Source organism: Herpailurus yagouaroundi, unplaced genomic scaffold, assembly GCF_014898765.1.
Source record: "Herpailurus yagouaroundi ecotype Mexico unplaced genomic scaffold, PumYag 159, whole genome shotgun sequence".
In the NCBI taxonomy this organism is placed as follows: Eukaryota; Metazoa; Chordata; class Mammalia; order Carnivora; family Felidae; genus Herpailurus; species Herpailurus yagouaroundi.
The window spans coordinates 31,270,935-31,296,009 of record NW_024412400.1 but is presented as its reverse complement, the minus strand read 5'-3'; positions in this window follow the sequence as shown (position 1 = coordinate 31,296,009).

Here is a 25,075-nt window from a genome sequence, read left to right as displayed (position 1 = left end):
CCTCCCCTGCTCACACTCTGTCTCTCTCTCTCTCAAAAACAAATAAACATTTAAAAAATTTTAAAAAAGAAAAGGCATTTGACAAAATTCAATATCCATTCATGGTAAAAACAACAACAACAACAACTAGGAAAAGAAGTGAACTCCCTTAATCTAATAAAAGGCATCAAAAAACCCTCTACAGCTAAAACCATACTTAGTATGAAAGACTGAAGGCTTTTCCCCTAAGATCAGGAACAAGGCAAGGGTGTCTACTCTCATTTCATCACATTTTCTGGAGGGTCTGGATCTAACCAGGGCAATAAAGAAAAAAGAAGGAAGGAAGGAAGGAAGGAAGGAAGGAAGGAAGGAAGGAAGGAAGGAAGGAAAAGAAAAGTCCATATTGAAAAGGAAGGAATAAAACTGTCTTTATTTGCAGATAACATGAGTCTCTATATAGAAATACTAGGTGGTTTCTTTTTACAAAAAAGCTCCTAGAATTAATAAGTGAATTTAGCAAGGTAAATATTTAAAAAATTAATTGTATTTCTGTATACTAGCAATGACCACTAGGAAATATAAATTTAAAAGTTCCACTTATAATAGCATTATAAATGCAAAATATTAACAAAATATGTCCTAATATTTGTATTTGGAAATTATAAAACTTTAATGAAAGCTATCAAAGACAGACTAAATAAATAGTTATACCTATAAATCTATAAATTGAGTTTAAATGATATGCCATTTATCATACCATTGAATTTAATGGAATGCCATTAAAATACCAGCAGGCCTTTTTGTAAAAAAAAGTCAGAAAGCTTACTCTAAAATCTACATGGCAAAGTAAAGAACTATAATAACCCAAACAATTTCTAGGGCAAAAGGACACCCACTACCTCATTTCAACACTTACCATAAAGCTACAATAATTAAGACAGTGTAATAATTGTGAAAGATAAGACATACAGGTAAATTGACAGCATAGAGAAAGCAGAAATAGATTCAAACATTGATTTTAGATACAGGTCCCAATGTAATTTAATAGATCAAGGATAGTCTTTTCAACAAATATTGTTGGAACAGTTGAATATTCTAATGCAAAAAAACAAAGAAACAAATAGCAACCAAAGAAATCCTCCCCCAAAATAATCTCAACCTGTGCCTTGTATGATGTACAAAAACAACTCAAAAAGGTTTATAAGCTAAATATAGAATGCAAAGCTATTAAACATAGAAAAGAAAACATAAAATAATATTTTTTACTTCAATTTAGGCAAAGATTTATTAGAAAGTACACAAAAGCACACACCATAAAATTAAAAAAAAGAAAGATGAATTTAATTAAAATCTAAAATGTAGGCTCTTTGAATGTTAAGATAAAAAGACAAGTCATAATCTAGAAGAAAATGTCTGGAAAAAAAAGAGAAGATCTGATAAAAGCAACATACATAGAATATGTAAAGAATTCTCAAAACTCAATAAGAAAAAGACAACCCATTAAAAAACAGTGACTTGCACAGATGTTTCATCAAATAAGACATTTAAAATGGTAAATAAACACATGAAAAGATGTTTGACATTATTAACCATCAGGGAAATGCAATGAAAAACATAATGGGATATCACTGACCTATTAGAATGACCAAAATTAAAAACAAAAACAACTCCATATCAAGTGATATTTTCATCCACTGCTAATGAAAAATGGTACAATCCCTTAGGAAAACTAGTCCATTTCTTTGTAAAGTTAAACATGACCTTACACTATGGCCCAAGAATCTACTCCAAACTATTCAAAAGAAATAAAAACATATGCTCACACAAAGACCTGTATATGGATGTTTATGGCATGTTTATTTCTAATAGTAAAAAGCCATAAACAATCCAAATGTCCATCAATTGCTGAATGGATAAAGAAATCATATATACATACAATGGAATAGTACTCAGCATAAAAATAAATGAACTGATACATGTAATACCATAAATTAATCTCAAAAGCATTGTGCTAAGTGAAAGAAGCCAGACACTAATGGGTATATTTTTGATGATTTCATTTATATAACACTTTGGAAAAGGCAAAACTATAGAGACGCAAGTCTGATTAGTGGATTTTAGGGTCTGAGGGTTGAGGGAAGAAATTGAGGACAAAGGATCACATGGAACTTTTGGGGATGATAAAAAAAATTTCTATGTTGGTTATGGTAGTGATTATATGACTGTTTTTCAAAACTCATAGGAATGTACCACTCAAAAGGGTGAACTTTATGTAATTGTTGAAATACAGTCCTCCAGGGATTTCTTGCATGTCCTATGAGTAGACAATGACTGCCCTTTGTGCCGGACTATCTTTTCAGGAATGTTTGCAGAGGGAATAGCCTTGATAGACAGAGATAGTGTCATCCTCTGGAGCAAAGTGCAGGCATGTTTACTGGCCAGTATAATAAAGATAATAACGTCCTCTGGAGCAAAAGGAAAACTTACTGTTGAGTAAGTTCAGGGTTCCTCTTCTGCAATTCAACGCACTCTATTTTCAGGTGTCATCTGATCCATGACATGCCATCCTGTGGGAATTGGGACTCAGGCACTTGTCCAAAAGCTCTGGCAATCTGGTAACTCTCTCTGAGGCAGAACAGCGCCCATGAAACAGTGGCAGGGTGACTTGTTAGTTTGCAAGAGAGTAAAATATTTGGCCCTCTACACTTTTGACACTTTTAGCAAATATACTGACCAAAATGTATGTTCAACTAGGCAATAAATTATGCTACACTTTGTTGCCTGTTAACAAGAAGGAACTGGGGAGGAATTGCAGGTCAAGTACTAGAAAACAGATTTAAAAATAGCTGCGTGGACTGGACACTGGATGTTGCAACTCCCCTCTACTGGGGGGACTTCTTTTCCTGTCTAGTGGTCAGCTTCAAGTTCACTCTGTTGTAATAACTAATACTAAGATTTTGAGGGGAGGGGCAGGAAGATGTAGGGAAGGTTTCTATGTACAGAAACCAGGAGAGTCTATACATTTTTGGCTGGTTCATATGGGTGGGGAACCAGGTGGGATGCATAATGCTTTGTTATGGCTCAGCCCCTCCTGCAGTCTATCACGTCAACCATGGAACCTTTTGCATATGACAGTAAAAGGTTTAGAGGTTTGGTTGTTGTTGTTGTTGTTGTTGTTGTTGTTGTTGTTTCAGTACATTCTGGCTGCTTTCAAGAGAGTTTTCCCTAGAATGGACAGACTCCCCTGGGAAACCATAAATGAGTCATTAACATTCAGCGTCTTACTGCCCTGGATTGGGTTTATGATAATGATGAAAGTGGCCCACTGCAGAATGAAAAACTGACCCCCCAAAATTTAGATAAATGCTTGCTGTCAGCCCTGCCACCCTGGAAAATTTCCCTAGCCCTTATGTGAAAATCAAATAAGAACTTAGGAGATGTTATTTTAGTAATGGGAAATGATGCCCCAGATTAACTCCTCAAAGAAGTTGCTGCCACTGTGTGAGCCAAGCTCAAGCCAGCCAGAGGGCACAAACCCCATGGCTCCAGCTGGAAGTCACTGCAGCTGTGGCCGTTGAGTCAGGGGTTCCCAAGGATGAAACACAGGGTGTCAGCCATGAGGACCTCACCATTCCATATAGCATTGGGTAGGCTAAAACAGTGGGAGTTTCTTTGGTTGAGCTGAGAGTAGCTGCTGCCTGCTTAAAATGGAAAGTAAATGTGCATTACTTACTGGTGTGGAGCCCTTTTCTGTCCAGTCCCCTTGATTCCCCTGTCCTTCTCTACCTCATTTAGGGAGAAAGATTAGACATGGGGCCAAGATCTCCCCTTGTCCCCAGGAGTACTGAAGACAATACGTACCCATCTGAGTATGCTAGGGAATTTCTGGAAGGGGAGATATTCCAATTTTTATGGCTCTGTTGGACACGAATCTAATTCACCATCATATCCATTGCCTAATGAGGTTTGGGCAAGGTTCAGAGTGGGAAAAGAAAGTTAACATGATTTTGTGGGTAGAACACTTAGGGCCAATTAAATGTACTATTGTGGCTTTCAGTGCTGAATGTATAATTGATACTGATATTTTACATGCATGTACTTTGAATGTTTATAAGGTCCAGAGGAGAGTCTCCTGGTCAGAAAGGAAGTGCTCAAGAAACCCTTAGTATTTCCCCACAGGTGCCTAAACTGTGCTGTGATTTGCCACCAGTGAACGAGTTAGGTTTCAGCATGACTGTCTATTCCGTGATGTCCAAAGTCTTCAGTGCATGAATGATACCCTGTTGGTTGGCAAGTCAGAAGTCTGGGTCTTGATGGTTCTGTGGTATAATCACACCCCTGCCAGCAGGGTGGCTCATAAACCCTGACAAAATTCAAGCTCTTTGCATGAAATTTCTTGGGACTATGTGGGTCTATTCACAATGCTCAAGCACACCCCTTTTGAAAAGCATCTATTATCTTGCTCTTGTGGAAAGTATGCAACTGATCTGTAAAGTCCTTGTGACTCAGACAGTGATTAACAAGTTTAGAAGTCCCCAATAAACTGACTTGTCAAATGGAAGTAATATATTCAAGTACTCAGGTTGGCCCAGCAGCATCTTGGATTTACATGAAAAAGTGGCAGCTATGGAGAAACTTCATCTTCCATTCTTTCACTTTAGAAAACTGAGGGGCGCCTGGGTGGCGCAGTCGGTTAAGCGTCCGACTTCAGCCAGGTCACGATCTCGCGGTCCGTGAGTTCGAGCCCCGCGTCAGGCTCTGGGCTGATGGCTCAGAGCCTGGAGCCTGTTTCCGATTCTGTGTCTCCCTCTCTCTCTACCCCTCCCCCGTTCATGCTCTGTCTCTCTCTGTCCCCCCCCCCAAAAAACAAAAACTGTTTGAAAGTACCTGTTAAGGCAGTACACACAGATATGTTTTGGCCCAGCACTTTCACTTCTATGTATATATTAACAGAAATGCATAGATGTGTATATTGAAAGACATGTACATCAAAAGACATGTGAGGATATTCATAGTACAGTTTTAATAATAAAAAACCAGAAATGTCTTACATGTATAACAGTAGAGTAAATAAATTAATTGTAGTATATTCATACAAAGGAATATTATACAGGTATTAAAATAAATGAATTAAAATGATAAGAAAATGACTAAATTTCACAAATATTATTTGAGCAAAACAAATCAGGTACTGAATAATAACATTCTATATTATTCTATTTTATATGAAGTTCAAAATAATGCAAAAACAATTTATGGTTTTAGACCTCAGGGGAATAGTTACCTGTTTACTTTTACAAACTGGGGCAAGGTGACTGAGAAGGAGCTTTATGCTAGTGGATTTCTTATCTCCCAATCTGTGTGGTGGTTATATGGGTGAATTTGCTTTATGAAAATTTATCATGGTGTTGATTTACAATTTGGATAATTTTTCCTCTATCTTGTACTTTAATAAGTGTGACTGTTAAGTAATCAGGGCCATTGATAATAAAATCATGAAAAGACTAGCATAAATATACAAGCAAACAGAAACTATATATTAATCATATTTATTAATATAAAAACAAGAACCCCAAGTAAAACTGATCCACCAGTAAATTAGAAGTAAAACATGCCATGATGAAGTAAAGTTTATTTGAGGAATTCATGTCTGCTTCGATATATCATCTCCTCCATAGATACTAAAATGCATTTGAAAAAATAAACTATTCATTTTAAACAACAGTTCTTAGTAAAACAAAGATAGAAACTCCTTTATTTGAATGTCTATGTAGAGAAGAAACCAGTATTACATTTGGTTATGAAACAATAATGACATTTCCATTTAAATAACCAGAAATATATGTGTGCCAATATTGTTACTGAATATTCTTCTAGAAGTCCCAGACAATGCAATAAGGCAGGAAAACAAATTAAATAAAAATATTTCCAATGTGGAATTAATACTATTTTTAATTGTAGGCTAGGTTATTATGTGCCTGAATTAAAAACAAATGAAATAATAAATTCCTTTGAATAAATATTTAATAATATTAATGCTCAACATGTTGAATAATTATAAAATACACATTAAAAATTAGAAAGTATAGGGGCGCCTGGGTGGCGCAGTCGGTTAAGCGTCTGACTTCAGCCAGGTCACGATCTCGCGGCCCGTGGGTTCGAGCCCCGCATCAGGCTCTGGGCTGATGGCTCAGAGCCTGGAGCCTGTTTCCGATTCTGTGTCTCCCTCTCTCTCTGCCCCTCCCCCGTTCATGCTCTGTCTCTCTCTGTCCCAAAAATAAAAATAAACGTTGAAAAAAAAATTAAAAAAAAAAATTAGAAAGTATAATGAAAAATAAGATTATCTTGACTATAGCAAAATTTCAATTATAGGAATTTTTAGCAAGAAATATACAGAATATGTAAGAAAAGTACAAAACTTTCCTGAGGACTATAAAAGATTAATTGCTCAGATACAGAGAAATGCCATATCTGTAAATTAGAAGATGTATCTAGTAAAGATTGCCACTCCCCCATATTAATTTAATACTTAGAGCTATACCAATAAAAATACCAATATTTTGGAAATTTACAAAATCATCTCAGAATTCAACTAGAAAATATGCAGGTGAAAATAGTTATGAGAATTATAAAAGTGAATAAGGATGGATGACTCATGTTACACAACATTAAAATGTGCAGTGAGGCTGCAATAATTAAGATAGTGCTGTCCCAGAATAAAAGTTGACAGACTAATGAAGCATCTCAGATATCCAGTAACAGAAAGGTATAGACATGTATGAATCTAGTTTAAAAGCTTCAGGTGAAATAAATGGGAAATGGGTAGATTATCTCCATTATTTCCACCCACAGACAACCATTCGATTGTGTTCAATGTAGACGACTTTGGTTACATATGTCCTTGTAAAATAGGTATCATCATATTATATATCCTTCCTAGTTCTTGCTTTGCCTACTCATCCCTGTGATCTCAAAATCTGTGTAGGCCGCTATGTGAAAATCTAGTAGTCTATTGTCTGGAACACAAGTGCTTCATTGTATGCATCCACCACATTTTGGCTCTCAGTTTCCTCTGCAATGGGCACCCAGATTTCCTCAACTCCTTGCCATCAGACAACTTATAATACAGTCCTGTAATATCATTCATTTGGGCTGGAAGATTGAAAATTATTTAGAATGTCTCACCTTCTGCTTTACTATTTTGTTACTATTTAAGACTTGCATTTTCTCTTGGCCATGTGTTTTACCCTTTCTAGTGTGAGACCATTCCCCTTGGCAGAGAGGCATCCACCCTTTCTGAAAGTTGGGTCATAGTTGGTGGGGATGGCCTTGCTGTGAAGTTTGCGCCTACTGGCTGTTGTATCTCCCTTTGTCTTCATGGCTAGGCTCTGTGTCCCATTTGTTATCGACATCCCCACATCTACATTTATACACTTGGAGGTAAGGTAAGTTTTAGAAAACAATTTATGTTTTAGGATCATCCAAGAAGGACTGGAATCCCAGCTCTGCAAACCACTATCTGATCAGCCTTAACCAAACCAGGAAGTCTTCCTAAGCCCCAGTTTTTTACATCAGTGAAATGCTAATAATAATACCTGGTGCATTAGGGAATAGTGAGGCTAAATTAGGTAGCATATGGAAAATCTACTTGTTCTTTTTAGGATATACCAGACTGTTTTTAGAACATAGCTGGCCATAGCTCCAGTGGTATTTGCCTGCGAAGACTCTTCTATTCTGGCTCATTTTCTTACCTCCTTCAAATGTTTGCTTAAATCCCACCTTCTCATTGAATTCTGTTCTGATTTCCCTAACTAAAATTATAAACTACACTTCTCCTACTCTCCAATTTTCTTTCGACCATAGTACTGTCACATTCAAAGATGTTGATAATTTATTTATGTTTGTGTTTATTGTTAATTGTCGGTCTCCCCTTGCTAGATCCTGTTGAAGAAGATATCTGTGCTTTGTTTACTAATGTATCCTAAGCACTTGAAAATAGTGCCTGTTTCCAGGTGGCTTGGAGTCCTTACTAAATAAACATTTGTTAAATGAATAGTTATATTTATCATTGCTAAAATCAGAATAGTCCCAGGAGCCTATCTAAGATGTTTTCATGGTGTCAGTATGGCCACTTGAGAAAGTCAGTCTTTGGAGAAGGCAAACACCAGGCTGAGGTCTGGGTGGGGTTTGGGTCTCCCAGAAGGAGTCCTTATTCTCTGTCGCTGCCTAGGAGATCAGAGACCACTGGGTGGGGGTGGGGGGACATCAGCCAGGCTGAGTCACATCTACATGGAGTAGATACTTAATAAAAGTCTACTGACTGGGTTGGAGACAAATTGGCTTGTGTTTGTTAACTTTAAATGTTGAGGCGGTATTTTGATAGGGATTGCATTAAATGTGTAGATTGCTTTGATTGCTTTGGGTAGGATAGACATTTTAACAATGTTTATTCTTCCAATCCATGAGCATGGAATATTTTTCCATTTCTTTGTGTCCTCTTCAATTTCTTTCATAAATATTCTATAGTTTTCAGAGTACAGACCTTTTACCTCTTTGGTTAGATTTATTCCTAGGTATCTTCTAGGTTTTGGTGCAATTGTAAATGATATTGATTCCTTGATTTCTTTTTCTGATGCTTCATTATTGATGTATGGAAATGCAACAAAATTCTATATATTGATTTTATATCCTTCAACTTGAGTTCATGTATTTGTTCTAGCAACTTTTTGATGGAGTCTTTTGGGTTTTCTACATATAGTATCATGCCATCTGCAAATAGTGTAAGTTTGACTTTTTTCCTTGCCAATCCGGATGCCCTTTTTATTATTGTTGTCTAATTGCTGAGGTTAAGACTTCCAGTACTATGCTCAATAGAAGTGGTGACAGTGGACATCCCTGTTTTGTTCCTGACCATAGAGGATAAGCTCTCAGCTTTTCCCCATTGAGGATGATATTAGCTATGGGTCTTTTGTATATGCCCTTTATGATGTTGAGGTATGTTCCAACCTAAAATATACCTATTTTGTTGAGGGTTTTTTTTTTAATCAGGAATTGATTTTATATTTTATCAAATGCCTTTTATGCATCTATTAAGAGGATCATATGGTTCTTATCCTTTGTTTTATTAATGTGGTATATCATATTTATTGATTTGCAAATATTGAACCACCCCTGCATCCCAGGAATAAATCCCAGTTGATTGTGGGGAATAAGCATTTTTCATAGAGCTAGAATAAACAATCCTAAAATTTGTATGGAACCATAAAAGACCCTGAATACCAAAGCAATCCTAAAAGAGAAAAGCAAAGCTGGAGGCATCTTGATTCTGGACTTCAAGCTGTATTACAAAGCTGTAGTCATCAAGACAGTATGGTGCTGTCCAAAAAACAGAAACATGGATCAATGGAAAGAATAGAAAGCCCAGAAATGGACCCACAACTATATGGTTAACTAATCTTCAACAAAGTAGCAAAGAATATCCAATGGAAAAAAAAGACAGTCTCTTCAAAAAATGGTGTTTGGAAAACTAGACAGCAACATGCAGAAGAATAAAACTGAACCACTTTCTCACACCATATACAAAAATACATTCAAAATGGATGAAAGACCTAAATGTGAGGTAGGAAACCATCAAAATCCTAAACAGACAGCAACCTCTTTGACCTTGGCCGTAGCAACTTCTTACCAGACATGTCACCAGAGGTAAGGAAAACAAAAGCAAAAATGAACCATTGGGACTACATCAAGTTAAAAACCTTCTGCACAGTGAAGGAAACAATCAATAAAACTGAAAGGTAGCCTATGAATGGGAGAAGATATTTGCAAGTGACATATCTGATAAAGGGTTAGTATCCAAAATCTATAAAGAACTTATCAAAGTCAACACCCAAAAACAAATAATCTGAAACAAACAAAGACACTCAACATCACTCATCATCAGGGAAATACAAATCAGAACCATGATGAGATAACACCCTACACCTGTCAGAATGACTAAAATTAACAACACAAGAAACAACAGGTGTTGGTGAGGATGTGGAGAAAGGGGAATCCTCTTGCTCTGTTGGTGGGGATACAAACTGGTGCAACCACTCTGGAAAACCATAGGGAGTTTCCTCAAAAAGTTAAAAATAGAGCTATCCTACAATCCAGCAATTGAACTACTAGGTATTTACCCAAAGGATACAAAAATACATATTTGAAGGGGTACGTGCTCCCCAATTTGTATAGCAGCATTGTCAACAATAGCCAAACTATGGAAAGAGCTCAAATGTCCATTGGCTGATGAATGGATAAAGATGATGACATAGATACAGATATAGATATAGATATAGATATAGATATAGATATAGATATAGATAGATATAGATACACACACAATAGAATACTACTCAGCCATAAAAAAATGAAATCTTGCCATTTGCAATGACATGGATGGAGCTAGAGTGTATTATGCTAAGCAAAATAATCAGAGAAAGAAATACCACATGATTTCACTCATATATGGAATTTAAGAAATAAAACAGGTGAACATATGGAAGGGGACAAAAGAGATAGACTGAAACAAACCATAAGAGACTCTTATTTTTTTAGTTTATTTATTTATTTTGAGAGACAGAGACAGCGTGAGTGGGGTAGGAGCAGAAAGAGAGGGAGAGAGAATCCCAAGCTGTGCTGGCAGCACAGAGCCCAACATGGGGCTTGAATCCAAGAAACAGCGAGGTAATGACCTGAGCCGAAATCAGGAGTCACACTCTTAGCTGACTGAGCCACCCAGGCACCCCAAACCATAAAAGACTCTTAATATAGAGAACAAACCGAGGGTTGATGAAGGGAGGGGGGTGGGGATGAGGTTTATGGGTGGTGGGTACTAATTAGGAGGGCACTTTTTATGATGAACTCTGGGTGTTGCATGTAAGTGATGAACCACTGAATTCTACTCCTGAAATCAATATTGCACTGTATGTTAACTAACTAGAATTTAAATAAAAAATTGAAGAAAAAAATGTAGAGGCAGTCATGCCTTAGGCACCAAGAACTCCATGATCGAATGGAGCAAAGATCTTTGCTCTTTGTCCGTCAGCCTGACAACTTGGAAGAGCTCAGCTTTTATCTAAAATTCATCCTGGAAGGGCACCTTGGTGACTCAGCTGGTGAAGCATCCAGCTCTTCATTTCAGCTCTGGTCATGATCTCACAGTTTGTGGGTTTGAGCCCCGCATTGGGCTCCATGCTGACAGCACCAGAGCCTGCTTGGGATTCTCTCTACCCTTACCCCTTGTGCATGCTCTCTATCTCAAAAATAAATAAATAAACATTTTTTAAAAAGGATAAAAATAAAATTCAGCCTGGAAGCTGATCCTTTCCGGTAGCTGAAGTAAAATTGGAGTGCCCATTGGAAAGAGCTGCTTAGGAGCCCATATAAACAAAGGAGGAACACCATCCTTATTTTTCAGACCAGCAAAATGACATTGCATCCTCCCCTGGGGTCTGAAGAAGGCTGATGCAGCTGTGGGTCACTGGTGACTGGGGGGGTCAGCTCCATGTAGAAAGCCGCCGGTAAAGGCTGTGTGCTGATGTCTGGGGGGCTGGTGAGCAGTTGTCTGGTAGCTGACTATTTGAGAACAACATGCAGTGTGTAAATGGAGTGTTGGAGGTCTGGGGTCCTACAGACTCACTTCCACACTTCTCATCCCTCATGTGCCTCATTTTAAAGAAATTTTTTAAATGTTTATTTATTTTTGACAGAGAGAGAGAGACAGAGCATGAGCAGGGGAGGGGCAGAGAGAGAGGGAGACACAGAATCTGAAGCAGGCTCCAGGCTCTGAACTGACAGCACAGAGCCCGATGGGGGGCTCGAACTCACAGACCATGAGAGCATGGCCTGAGCTGAAGTCAGACGCTCAACCTACTGAGCCACTCAGGTGCCCCAACTCATATGCTTCATTTGCCACCGTTTCTTCTTCCTCCTTGTCTCTCCCTTCACCATGCTCCCCTCTTCCTTCTTCCACTCTAGATCATTGCTCCTCACGCTTTGGTGAGCATCAGAATCACTTGGAGGGCTCAGACTTTCTGATCCAGTGCTTCTGGGCTGAGGCCTGAGACGTTGCATTTCTAGCAAATTCCCAGGCATTGCTGCTGCTGCTGGTCGGGGGTCCACACTTTGAGAAGCCCTGCTCTATTGCTTACTTCCTCCCTACTCTTCAACTTCTCACTGTGTTTCTCTAACTACCTCTGCCTGTCTGTCTCCTCCCATTGTCTTGTGCCTCCTTTATGTCCCCACAACTCTCCCTGTCTCTCCGTCTCCTGCCCCCAAATCTCCAATTTCTCTCTTTGTTAATTAAAATCAGGAGCAGGGTGGACAAGAAAGCCCCAAGTCCTGTTATCCAGCATCCTGGATCTCGGGATGCGATTCTCTTCTCTCTGATGCTCCCAGATGCTCTTCTCAAGCCCCTGTGCTAAAGCCTCCCTGCCAGGGACTGTAACACCCTGAGAGCCCAGGTGGGGACTAAAGCCCAGGTCCTCCCATATGGCAGGCCTTGTGCCTCTGCTCATCTCTCCCACAGAGAATGCCTGGGAAACTTCAAAGACCACAGAAGTGGGGGGAGAGATGAGAGAAAGTGAATCCATTAAAAGGCGTAAGAGCTGACAGTTTCAAAAATAATGATCTGGGTTTCCTCTTATTTAAAACTACCCAGCTGCCCTGCTGCTTTCATTGCTGTTGCAACTGACACTCAGCTACGTTTGGAATTAAAAATACATAAGCGCTTTCTGAAAGAGCTGCTAATTTGAAGGTCATTAGCAGCCAAAAACATATTTCTTTTATTTATAAAAAAGACGTGTAATAAAGCTATTAATATTTACTCTCCTCCCCGAGCTCTGGCATGCTTCCTCGCTACAATGTAAGCTGCTGTCTCCTCTCCGCCCCCAACTGTGTGCCCTCCTGGTGGCCTTCACTTCCTTACACCTGCCCTATCCCTGACACCTGCCCGGGGCCTCCAGCACCTAGAGGAGCCTGTGACCCTCAGTGGACTGGGATGGATGGAAATTGCCATTAGAGTGGGTGAAATGGCCCTGTCTTCCAGAAAGAGGGCACTTCTGGCAGTTAAGCGTTGATGGGTTCAGAGGCACTTGCCTCTGTAATGAGGATATTTGGGATAATTTCTCCTGTGGGCTACAGCTTGTGTCCTTGCTCCCTCTGGTCTGTGTCACAGCAGCCAAACAGGCACACCTCCCCTGGGCTGCTGTGATGGCCAGCAGTCTTGCCGGCACTTGGCCCACCATCCCTGCACGTCTGGAGGGAACCTTCCACACTTCACTCGGTGCCGCAGGCTGACTTGACTTCACAGTGCTGTCAAAGCTGCGCCATAGGACTCTGCATGTGCATGTTTCTCTGTCCCCTCCCCTCGTGGCATCCCCCAGCTGGCCCCACTACACAGCCCCGCCTCCAAACTCCCTCTTCTCAGCTGTTTGTTTTATGAGGGAAATTACTAGAAGACCAGCCTGTCAGCAGCTTCCCTGCAAATCCTATTTGCAAAAGGAAGGGGTGGGGGGTGGGGAGAAAAGGCAGTGAGGCTGGGGGTTGTGGTTGCCATAGAAATAGAGACATGGAGCTGACAACTGAGAAGCATTCCATGGAACACAGGGGACAGAGAGTGAGAGGTGCATGAGGGGCGATAAACGCCGTGAGAGGGGCCTCCGATAAGCAGGCAGTTACATAAAAGATGTCTGGAGGAGAGATGTGGATACAAGGTCCTGGCCTAGGAGTGCAGATCCTGCCAGAGGGCAGAACTGAGATAATGCAATCGCTGGGCTAGAACTGGAGAAGCAAGTGGCAGAGACTCTACAGAAATGCAGCAAAGCACATGGAGACCCTCCAGGTCCCCTCCACCCTCACCCAGAGAGCAGGAGTCATGGGGGCACTAACTTCCTGGTTGGGACAGGCTGGGCCCTTTGTTGGCCAGGTGACCTTGTGATTCCTCCTGAAAACCTGATGTGTGGCAGGAGAAAACATTGTGGTGCACTCTGGCTTAACTGAGCTTCTTTTCCCTGAGATTTATTCCTTCATTACAAAAAAAAAAAAAAAAAAAAAAAAAGTCATTTTGGGCTTACTTAACCAATTTTCTCTCACTGCTCTTATTTCTTCTAATTACATGTGTGAGGCAGCCCATTCTGCTTGTTGCTCATCTCGGGCTGGAAAAGGGACGATTTTCTCATGGCATGTGAAGTGCAATAAAATTTACCATGCCCTCAGGACAGCTTTGGGGGCTCAGAGGCCACAGAGGTGGGCGTTCGGCTCATCAGGGTTATTTCATCAAGGCCAGTGACAGAGGTCCCCTATGTAGGACGGTACTGTGGGCCATGCTCTCAAGTCAGCTTCTCCCTTTGCGGGTTGTGTACATCGAGGGGCTGTAAGGAAATGGCCACCTTGATTCCTGCCAGATCCCTCCTGGGTGGGTCGGAGTCCCTCCGACCTTACACACACCAGTCTCCTCAGCCCCCCGAAGGACTCCTGCCTCCATGGCAGCCCTCCTCACAGTTTGTTTTTCCTCCCCTGGTAGATCGTGAGTGCCATTAGGGTAAAGATTATACCTTGCATTTACAGGATTCAGTAAAGGTCTGAATGAAAGAATGCATGGGCAAATAAATGGATATTTTTGACCTCTTAGAGACTCTATTTGAGTCTTTCACTGCCTCCGCCTTCTCTCAAGTCACGTGCTTACATGTATCTCCTTTCTCATGACTCCCATAAGATCCCTGGAGAAGGTCATCATTTGCCCTAATCAGCCAAGGAGACAGAGTCCATGGTGGCTGACTATTTGCTTTCCTAGTGCTTTAGTCCAGGACCACGATCATTTTAACATGGACTGTGAGCCATCTCCTTTTCACCACTCACAGTTATATTCTGAGGAACTTGCTTTGTTTCTACCTTTCTGTAATATGGCTGGTAACAAGCAGGGTTATTGTACAATCTGATTCTCATGAAACCACTTTCAAGAATGACCATAGAGCCCAGTGGTAAGGACTGCCTGACAAGGCTGATCAGACAACATCAGCATCGGCATTAAATTGGTAAGGCTTCCACAGATATTTTGGGTTTCTGAACTTTGCCACAGCCTCCCTGACTCTGGCCACTGTCTCTCTATTCTACTTCAGGCAAGTTGTATCCAGTTTGACCTGACTCAAGAGCAGGAGCTTTTAACCACTAGTTGGACCAGGCTTGGCACACTAAGGCCCATGTACCATATGCAGCCTGCCACCTGTTTTTGTAAATAAAGTTTTATTGGAACACAGCCACATCCATTCATCTAAATACCATCTACGACTGCTTTCACACTACAATGGTAGAGTCGAACAGTTGTGACAGACACCATATGGCCCACAAGTCTAAAATATTTACTCTCTGGCCCTTTACGGAAAAGTTTTACCGTGCCCTGGAATAGATCTGCTGCAGAAGAGTCCAGGAGAGATACTATGGATTTTTTTTTTTTTTTTTGCTTTCTGGCTAGCCACAGAACTTAGAATCACAAACAGTTAACTGAATCCCAGCACCATGCGACAGTTTGCAAATAAGACCAAAGGAATGATGTTCGCTCAGATGAAATCAGCTGTACAGTTATGCCCCCTGGGCCAGACAAGTTAATGCTTGGCAAACTGCCCTCTCTGTGAAACATCCCAGCAGGAGATGAACCCCATGGTGGGAAAAAACAATAAAAAAATTGTTAATTGTTAAATTGGATGTCAGAGAGAATATCTTTCAAAGTTGTGGTGGGCACTTTACATTTGGAAAGTATCAGATTGTGAGTAAGGCAAGAGGTCACCAATAAGCAAAGGAGCCCTTCCCCCCACTGGGCAAAGTGGATGCAAGGCTTGGTGCCATCTGCTCTGTTCTGCAGGGAGACCCGTCACCAGGTGCCCTGCTCAGCTGCTGCATTTTCCTTGAGCGAAAGCACAAATAAAACCATGCGAGCAGGTGGTGTAAACACGATTCTAAAGAGTTGTGGGAGAAGTGGCCCAACCTTGAGCCTGGGGTGAGGTAAATTCAAGAAGAATCAATGTAATCAATACGTAGTTTGGGTCCTTTGGTTTCCTGGTTGGAGGCGACTGATGGCAAAGGTGCATGGAGTCAATTATTAGTTCATTTATTTAACAGATTTACTGTGTGATGACTGCGTGCCGGGCCTGCAGATTCAGCCTTGAGGAAGGCATGCTCCCTGGCTTGGAGAAGCTCCCAGTTTGGGATGGTGGATTACAGACTCATAAACAGAGTGTCATAACACAGAGCACTGACACCATGACGGTGAGAGGCACAGGGCAGGATGCTCAGAGCCTTGAGGACAAGCTGCTGACCCATGTTGGTCATGGGATGCCTTCCCGTGGAGCTGAGGTGTGGAGGGTGGCCAGGAGGCCACCAGGTGAAGGAGGAGGTGGGTCAGGCATGCTCCAGCTAAAACTCTATGACAAGCCACAGGGCAGTTGTGGGAGGCGTATGTGTGTTACGGATGTGGCTGGTGGGGTGGGGGTGCGAAGAAAAGTGAGAAGGACTCATAGGTTTCCTAACCTCTGTTTTTCAATCCCCTCCTTCATGATTTTTTTTTTTTGCCATATCTACATATTAATTGTACTATCATTTAACTGCTATTTTTTCTTAAAACCAAGACACCATTTCACTTGAATAAATTTATTTTAAAAGGAAACTTTATAATACCTGGGAAATACTGCATGTGTTTTATGTGATAGATATATTTTTCTCTAGTGCACATTAAAATAAATACAGAACTATTATGATTTTGAAGAATTTGGACCTGTATGTCCTAAAACTCACGTGCCTACCGATGGTACACTCAGTACTCTTTTTGGAAATCTAGCAGGTTGACCTCTGAAAATGGCTTTTTTGTCACATAAACACAAAAAAATCTCAGAAAAGCTATTAGCTGAATAAAACTCCTCATATTGACTGATAGGCCCAGATATTGGGCTTTAATTCATAGAAGGAATTTGGTTTAGTATCAGGAGGACAGGCCCCTAGCCTGTGAGTATAAGCAAGTCACGTGGGTCTGCAACATTTTGAAGGAGTTTCCAGAATCCAACCATTGGTTGCTCATGACAGGCATCCTGGAAATCCATCCAGGAGCAAGTCAAAGCTCGATTCCAATCTCTGCAAACATGCAAGGTAGAAGGGCAGAAATGATTAAGATGACAGATACATATAACTCTGAAGTTCAAAAAGAAAAAAAACCACAAACCCAAATCCACAGAGGTTAAGGACTGACCTTTATCAGAAAGCAAGAAGACTTTTTACAATAAACCTCAGGCACTAATTTGCTTTCTATTTTTAGGTCATGTTTCCAAATCCCTATAAGTAAAATAAACTAACTGATAGCAGCTATTTATTGAGCACTCTCTAAGAACCAGGAGCTAGACTGAGGGATTCCTATGTTGCCCCTTATCTCACCTGTGCGAAAACCTTGTGGAGTAGGTGACGTTACCTCCATTTTACAGACATAAAACATCGGAGCATAAACAAGTCCCCTGTGCTATGTGACGGGACTGGGGTGGCCAGTAGAAATTCCCAGATGTCTCAGGTGGCAGAATGACTAGTGATTCAGAGAATACACTCCAGGTAAATAATGTAGGTTCAAATCCTGGCTCTTCAGTGTGATTTAGAACAAGCCACTTGAACTTCTCTGAGCGTTATTAGTTAACTAATTTTCAAATGGGCATAATAATACTAGTTGTATAAATACTCAGTGTTCCTGTTTCATAACAAACACTCAAAAAAAAAAAAAAACCAGTAGCAATTTCTCTTACCAATTATATAACTGAATTCGTGATTGTTATTTTTGAGAACTTCTCAAGTGGCCATAACTCCTACCCCAGGAACGCCTCCTTTAATTAGCTGATTAAAAGGTTCACTTTAAATTCTAAATGTAGGGACCTCTGGGTGTCTCAGTTGGTTGAGCGTCTGACTTCAGTTCAGGTCACGATCTCATGGCTTGTGTGTTCGAGCCCCACGTTGGGGTCTGTGCTGAGGGCTTGGAGCCTGGAGCCTGCTTTGGATTCTGTGTCTCCCTCTCTCTCTGCCCCTCCCCCATTTGCACTCTGCCTCTCTCTTTCTCTCTCTCTCTCTCTCTCTCTCTCTCTCTCTCTCTCTCTCAAAAATAAATAAACATTAGGGGCTCCTGGGTGGCTCAGTTGGTTAAGCGTCTGACTTCGGCTCAGGTCATGATCTCGTGGTCTGTGGCTTTGAGCCCCGCGTCAGGCTCTGTGCTGACAGCTCAGAGCCTGGAGCCTTTTTCAGATTCTGTGTCTCCCTCTCTCTTTGCCCCCGCCCCCCCCCCCACTCTCTCTCTCTCTCTCTCTGTCAAAAATAAACATTAAAAAATTAAAAAATAAATAAATAAATATTAAAATAAATAAATGAATAATAAATAAATAAATAAATTCTAAATGTAGAACACTCCCAGCTCTCACTCCTAGGCAAAAACCTGGTATGGGAGCCGTAACCACCTGTTTCTGAAAATCTCTTCACTATGGTCAGGGATCCCTGAGATGTGTGTGATCAAACCAAGGAAGCCCACAGGCCTTCAGAACCAGGCACCTGTATGCTCTGCATCCTGGGTCCAGACCTTTCCTAAATGTATGCTGGAGGGAGCAGGGCTCGGCTGTCATCAAGCCTATTGCTTCAACAAGGGGCCAGGGGTGGGGTGGGGTGGGGGGACTCAGAGTTAACATGGAACCACAGCAACCCAGCAAAAGGTGGGCTACCTGTTCAGATTTGGAAGTAGTGTGTTTTGTTTATACAGCTTAGATGTGGGACACTTTCTGAAGTCTTCAGTTCCTGCTGTGGGCAGTTACAGTCCTCAGCTCACATGTAGCTGCTGCCCACCTGCTCTTTCAGCACATGCCACCTGCACAGGTAAAGATTGATGTGCACACTCAGGACTGTGTCCTGCAGCAGTGAAGGTCCTCCAAGAATACCCCCATCTCCACCCAGTTTCGTTGGGTCTGTCAGTGCTGGGGAGGTGGCAGCTGAGGCTGGTGACCTGCCCAAGCGTACACCAAGCTTGAGTGGAAAGCTGAGGCTCCTCCCTGACCTATCTGACCTATCTTCCTGGCTGAGTAGTCTCACACATGTTGGGTGAATGAATGCATGGAGTTCTGCTTTGCTGTTACCAGTCTATTCTCCCCACCCCACTACTGTAGTTCCTGTGAGTCTGGGATCCTGACCCTGGGCTCTGCCCTATGGTTAAGACCTAACCTTAAAGCACAGATACCCCAATCCCACCGCCTGCCTCGTTGGCCCTGTGGTCAGGCCCTTCCACTTATTAGGATGTCCATGAACTTGCTCTTGTTCCATTGCTGACCCCTGCATTCCACGGTGACTGCCTGTGGCCCCTCACTACCATCCTTGCCCAGCCTCTCCCCCTGGGCACATCTTCCATTCTTTATGACTGAGGTTCTCTTAGGTTCTCTATTGAGGTTCTCTAAAGAGGTTCTCTCTTTCTGAGGTTCTCTATTGCCAGAGCTCATCTATTTCTTGACCCCAGCTCTCCCAGAATTCTTCCTTCTGGGTAGTCTCCCTGGGCCTAGCCATGCTTTATCTGCCACAAACATTTATTATATGTGGGCCCTGTGCTGGGTGCTGGAGATACACAGATGAATATGGTCCGAGGAGCTCACAGACTAGAAAGTTGAATGTGATGGAAGGACATCTGTTGAGGAGATAGAGGTGGAGGGGCCTGACTCTGCAGATGCAGCCATCCTCACTAGACCGATGACACCTGAGCTGGGGCCTGATGGAATTGCAGGCTAGGAGGTGGGGCGTCCCCGGCATAGGGATAGCCATGAATACAGAAACACAGGTGGAAAGGGTCTGGACAGGTGGCAGGTATTGGCTGGTGGGCAGTTTGGCTATAGAAGTGGGCCTCCCTTCCATGATCAGGACTTTGGACTTTGTCCCTTTGGTGGGGAGTAACCACAGAGGCATTCTGAGTGAAAAGGGGGTCTGTGATGCTTCCTATTCATTTCTCAGAGGTCCCCAAGACTGTCCTCCATCCTCTTCATCAGAAACAGACATGACTGCCAATGTGCTATGTTGTGATGGCAAGGTCCATGGATCCAATCGTGGTTCTTCCACTGTCTGCACAAGAGGCTGTGGGAACTAAGTGATGAGACTGTGAGGAGGCTGGACAGTGAGCTGGAGTTCTGCCAGGAGCTCATGCCATCCATCCTCCATTCGTTTATCCTCCAAACCCAACTGGATTGGCTGTGCCTTCTAAGCTGCTCCTTCTTCTGGCTGTGCCCCCTGTCTTCTCTGGCCCACTCAATAACCCTCCTCTCTCTCTCTCTCTCTCCATGGATTCTGTTTCAGTAGCTTTCAGACAGGCTCAAGTCTTTCCCACTAAAAAACAACAAAATAACAACCACCAAAAGGAGAAAGAAATTGAGCTACCTCCTTATTTTCTTCTCCCCTTTGATGTCAAGCTTCTTGAAAGGTTCTGATGTCCTCTCTTTCCTCAATCTACCCTGTGTCTTGTGCTGAAACTGCCCCACCAAGGGCACCCATGACCTCCTGTGGCTAAACCCATGGGCAATTTGCAACCCCTATTAGCCTTCCTTGGAAGCTCTGGGCCTTGGGGCCACTGTTTCCCTGTAATAGGTTTTTCTTTGGCTTCACAGACACTGCACACTCCCGGATTTTCCTCATTTTCTGCAGTGGCTCTATCCTGATTCCCTCTGTGAGCCTCCCTTTGCCCAGATATCTTTTAAATCTGGCTGTTTTTCAGGGTTCCATGGGGGCCCACTTCTCTCCTCGCTTTTACATTCTTGTGCAGTAAAACCTTCCACCCCCATGGAGTTAATGGCCATCAGGATGAAGGATGACTCCCAAATCTGTATCATCAGCCCAGCTCGCTCTGCTGAATTATAGACCCCTATATCAAATGGCCCATGGGCAATTCAAATTCATATTGTCTCCCCCACCTCAATTTCTTCCTCCTTTATATCCCTTATCTCACTGAATGGTATACAAAGCCACTCAGTTGCCCAAACCAGAAACTTGGAATGTGATCCTTGACTCTGCCTTCCCTCTGTCCTGACAGCCAATCCACCTCCAGCTTCTGCTGATCCTACCTCTTTGATATTTCTTGAGTCAGTCCATTCCCACTGCTACTTCACATCTTCACCCAGGCCACCATCATCCTTTGCCTACATTACCACACCAGCTTCCTAACTAGTGTCCCAGTAGTGAGTCTAGTACCCCCTACTCAATTTTCCATTTTGTGGCCAGACTGATTTATGTAAAATATACTTCCCTTGCTTCAACCCACTTTCCATCAGTTGCATTCAGAATAATATTCAGATTCCTTAATGCCATATAAGATCCTTCATGACCTAGTCCTGCCTACCCCTCCGAGCACCCACATCTAGCACTCTATTCTACAGCCTTGTTGAACAGCCTGTCATCCCACAAATATGCCACCTCCTCTATGGCTTTGGAACATTTACCCATGCTGTTCCCTCCACCTACAAAACTGTTCCACCACTAACATATCCTTTCCCCAATTTGATAAGTGTGTTTACTCCTTAGGTTCCAGTTTAACAGATCCCCCTCAAGGATGCCTTCTTTGACACTCCCTTAGGACAATGGCAGTGACCTTCTCTATGCTCCCGTATCCGTATTTCCCTGTTGAAGTTCTATACAAAGCTGAATTCTTCTATAAAGATTGGAACTTGTCTTGTATTCTGTGTCAGAAAGCCATTTCCAGAGGTACAGTAGTTCCTAATGTACATGCAAATACAAATTTTAAAGAGCAGAGAAGAAAACTAAAGAGGAGATAATCTCTATATTTTAGAAGAATAAAATAGTATGGGCTTGGTATCTCAGTATCTTGAAAGTGGCTTATCTGTCCATAATACGGTTTTGTTTTCTTAATTCAGCATTTCCCCCCCTCTGATGAGTGAGTAGTTATAGGACTCTTAGAGTACGGGTGAATTTAGAGAGGTAAAACAACTCTTGGAAGAAAATCTCAGTGTACAGGGAGGGCTAAAAGACACAAGTTTTCCCTGATGAGGGAAGTCCCACTATCCTTTCTGCCCAGCTGGATGTCAACCTGCCAGTACAGGAGCCTTGGTTCTAATATTAGAAGGATGGCTGCTCACTGCCCTTCAATGACCTTCTTATTTGCCTCCATCATACCAAAGATGGTGCCGTGTTCATTGCTATGTCTCAGGTGGGGACTTTGCACAGTGACTGACACTCGGTGGCATGCTGCCTTCCCCGGCTGGTCCTCTGGGGAAGATTGTGACATCGTGTGAAAGATGCAGACAGGGTTGAAAAGGAGTGTGTTAAACTTCACAAAACTAAAATTAGAATAGCTTACAGTTGATAGCAGTTAAGAGTAAGTGAGAAAAGATTCCAACTAAATACCTAGGGATTAGTTTCTTTAAAAGCATGCTGTTTAAGGTCATGGACTTCTGTAGGTAAAAGAATGGTATGTAAGACTTTCTCAACTCAGATTTATTTAAATCACCAAATATGTATTGAGCATCTTCCATGTGTTAGGCTGTGTGTTGGGTGCTAGGTATGAAGGTGACTAAGACATGACCTGCGTCTACTCTCACTCTGGGGATCACCAGAAGTTTCTGGTTGAGAACAAACACTGTGTGCCAAGTCATGACTCCCAGCAACAAAGGAACCCATCAAGGGCCTTAAAAAACAGGGTCAGCTCAGGAGGGATGCACGGGTGGGGCTAAAAGAGCAGAGGGCTCTCCTTTCCTTCCAGGTGTGCAATGGAGGTCCATCCACCACTGCCCAAGGCTGTCCATCCCACCTACCCTTAAATGGGATGTGCGGAACACTTAAACCCCCACCTGCCCACCACCAGGGCTGGCACTCTTTGAGAGGGACCAAGAGTTTGTTCTCAGGCCCCTGTGGACCTGTTCTTTGGAAATTGCTGGTCTCAAGAGACTCCCTGGTGGTGAACATAGTCACCATTTGACTTCAATCAACTTGAATGAGCTTTCAGTGTGATCCAGCCACGCCCTCCCCCTTTTGACAACCTTTCTGTAGTTTCAGTGATTCCCCTCTACCACCACCAACCACTAGCCCCACTGATATCTTAGATGATGCAAGACCTCTGGCTATGTTTGAAAATGACCCTGTAACTTCTATAGGAACTGCAAGGCGTCTCTATGAAAGCAAAGCTCGCTCTGACATGGATCTTAAGTGTCCTTTGAGCCTTCTTGGTGGCAGAGAATCCTGGATGATACCTGTTTGCTGCTACTACTGCATCATGGCTGTGCTTCTCCCTTGCATCACTTGCCCTTACTCAGTGGGGGCCAGAGCCATTATTATTTCTGAAATGGTAATGAGGTTCCCAGGCTAGCTCACCACGGCCTTCTTAGAACAAAACCTTTACTAGAATCTTGTACTTTTAACTGACACATTGTAGATTCCCACCCTTCTGCCGGATGTCTCACTCCTCCTGTCCACAATATTCCTGGAGTTCTATTCCTCAATCCTCACTGGTTTCTGTTCTTTTCACAAATGCATGCGAAGAGTAACTTCTGTCCTTACTTGGTTTCGATTATCCTAGGGGACTCCACTGATCCAGCTCTACACATAACTTTGCAAGGGTCAGGGGCATAAGAGGGAGGCGGTGGGTAGGAGCAGGTGTGTGCTTTTAGTAGTATAGATACCTGTTTGACATCTATGAGCTCCAGTGATCTTCAGATGATACAGTAAACACCTGCTCTGTAGATGTATCTACTTGGTATCCTTCATTACCATCTTCCTTTATTGGGGGGGTGGGGGCAGGGAGAAAGCACAGAGAGGTGGGTCATAGTCTTTAAGGCTTTTCCACAAATCACTTCCATTCCCATAACCTCTGAGCCAGGGGTCCTAATTAAACATTGCCCACTTGTCCCCTGTAAAGTCCTCACACACATGAGCCTTGGTGGCTGCAGGTGTGCCTGGCAGAGAATGCCCATCTGTAAGTCATATCTTGGGCTGCATAGCATGACCGTAGGTTCCATGTCTTTAGGCTGACTTAGAAGGCCACAGACTTCTGTCCACTGTGCAAAACGTGTTTTTAAGAAAGAATCTGGGGGCTCCCAGGTGGTGCAGTTGGTTGAGCATTTGACTCTTGATTTTGGCTCAGGCCATAATCTCGTGGTTATGGGATTGAGCCCCATGTTGGGCTCACCACTGGGTGTGGAGCCTGCTTGGGATTCTCTCTCTCCCTCTCTCTCTGCACATCCCCTACCCCACTCATTCACATGCCCTCTTTTGCTCTCACTCAAAAAAAAAAAAAAATGTAAAAAAAGAAAGCTGAATTGGAATTTATCCTCTGCCAGGTGATAGAGTAACTTGTCTAACTGAAATTCAGAGGCCTGGGGTCTTGATCCAGTGAGCATTCTCCCCAGGGAGCTCTCTTTTGAGGGTGTGAGTAAAGTGTCTTGGCACCAAACTGTCAATGGGCACAGATACCCCTGTGCAAGAGACCAGCCTCTCCCATCGCTTCCTGCCCAAGAGGGTGAGGGTTCATTCGTCTCTTTGCCGGTGGCAGAAGAACTTTAATAACTATCACTCCTGGAGTCAAGAACTTTACATCTGTTACTAACTCCAGGAAGGCAGGTTACTGTAGCGCAGTGCTCCCAAAGTGTGGTCCCCAGACCAGCAGCATCAGCACCACAGGGCCACTTCTTGGACTCCACCCCAGATCTACTGAGTCAGCAAACTTGTTGGTCGGGTCCAGTGATCTGTGTTTCAACATACCCTCCAGGTGATGATACTAATGCATGCTCAAGTATGAGACCCCCTGGGAAAGTGGTAGGAGCATGGAATCAGGTTGCTGAGGCAAAATCCTGACTCCACCACTGTGTGATGCAGGGAAGGTCTTGTCTCTGTTTCTTCATCTGAAAACTGGGGGTGATGAAGTATCTGCTACTGCTTTATAAGATGCTCGTGAAGAAGAGAGTTAATAGATGCAAAGTACTTAGACTGTGCTTGGCATAGAGAACCTGCTCAGGAGCGTTAGGCCTCATCAAAGGTAGTTACGACTATCTGACTCTACATAAGAGGCTCAGAGAGG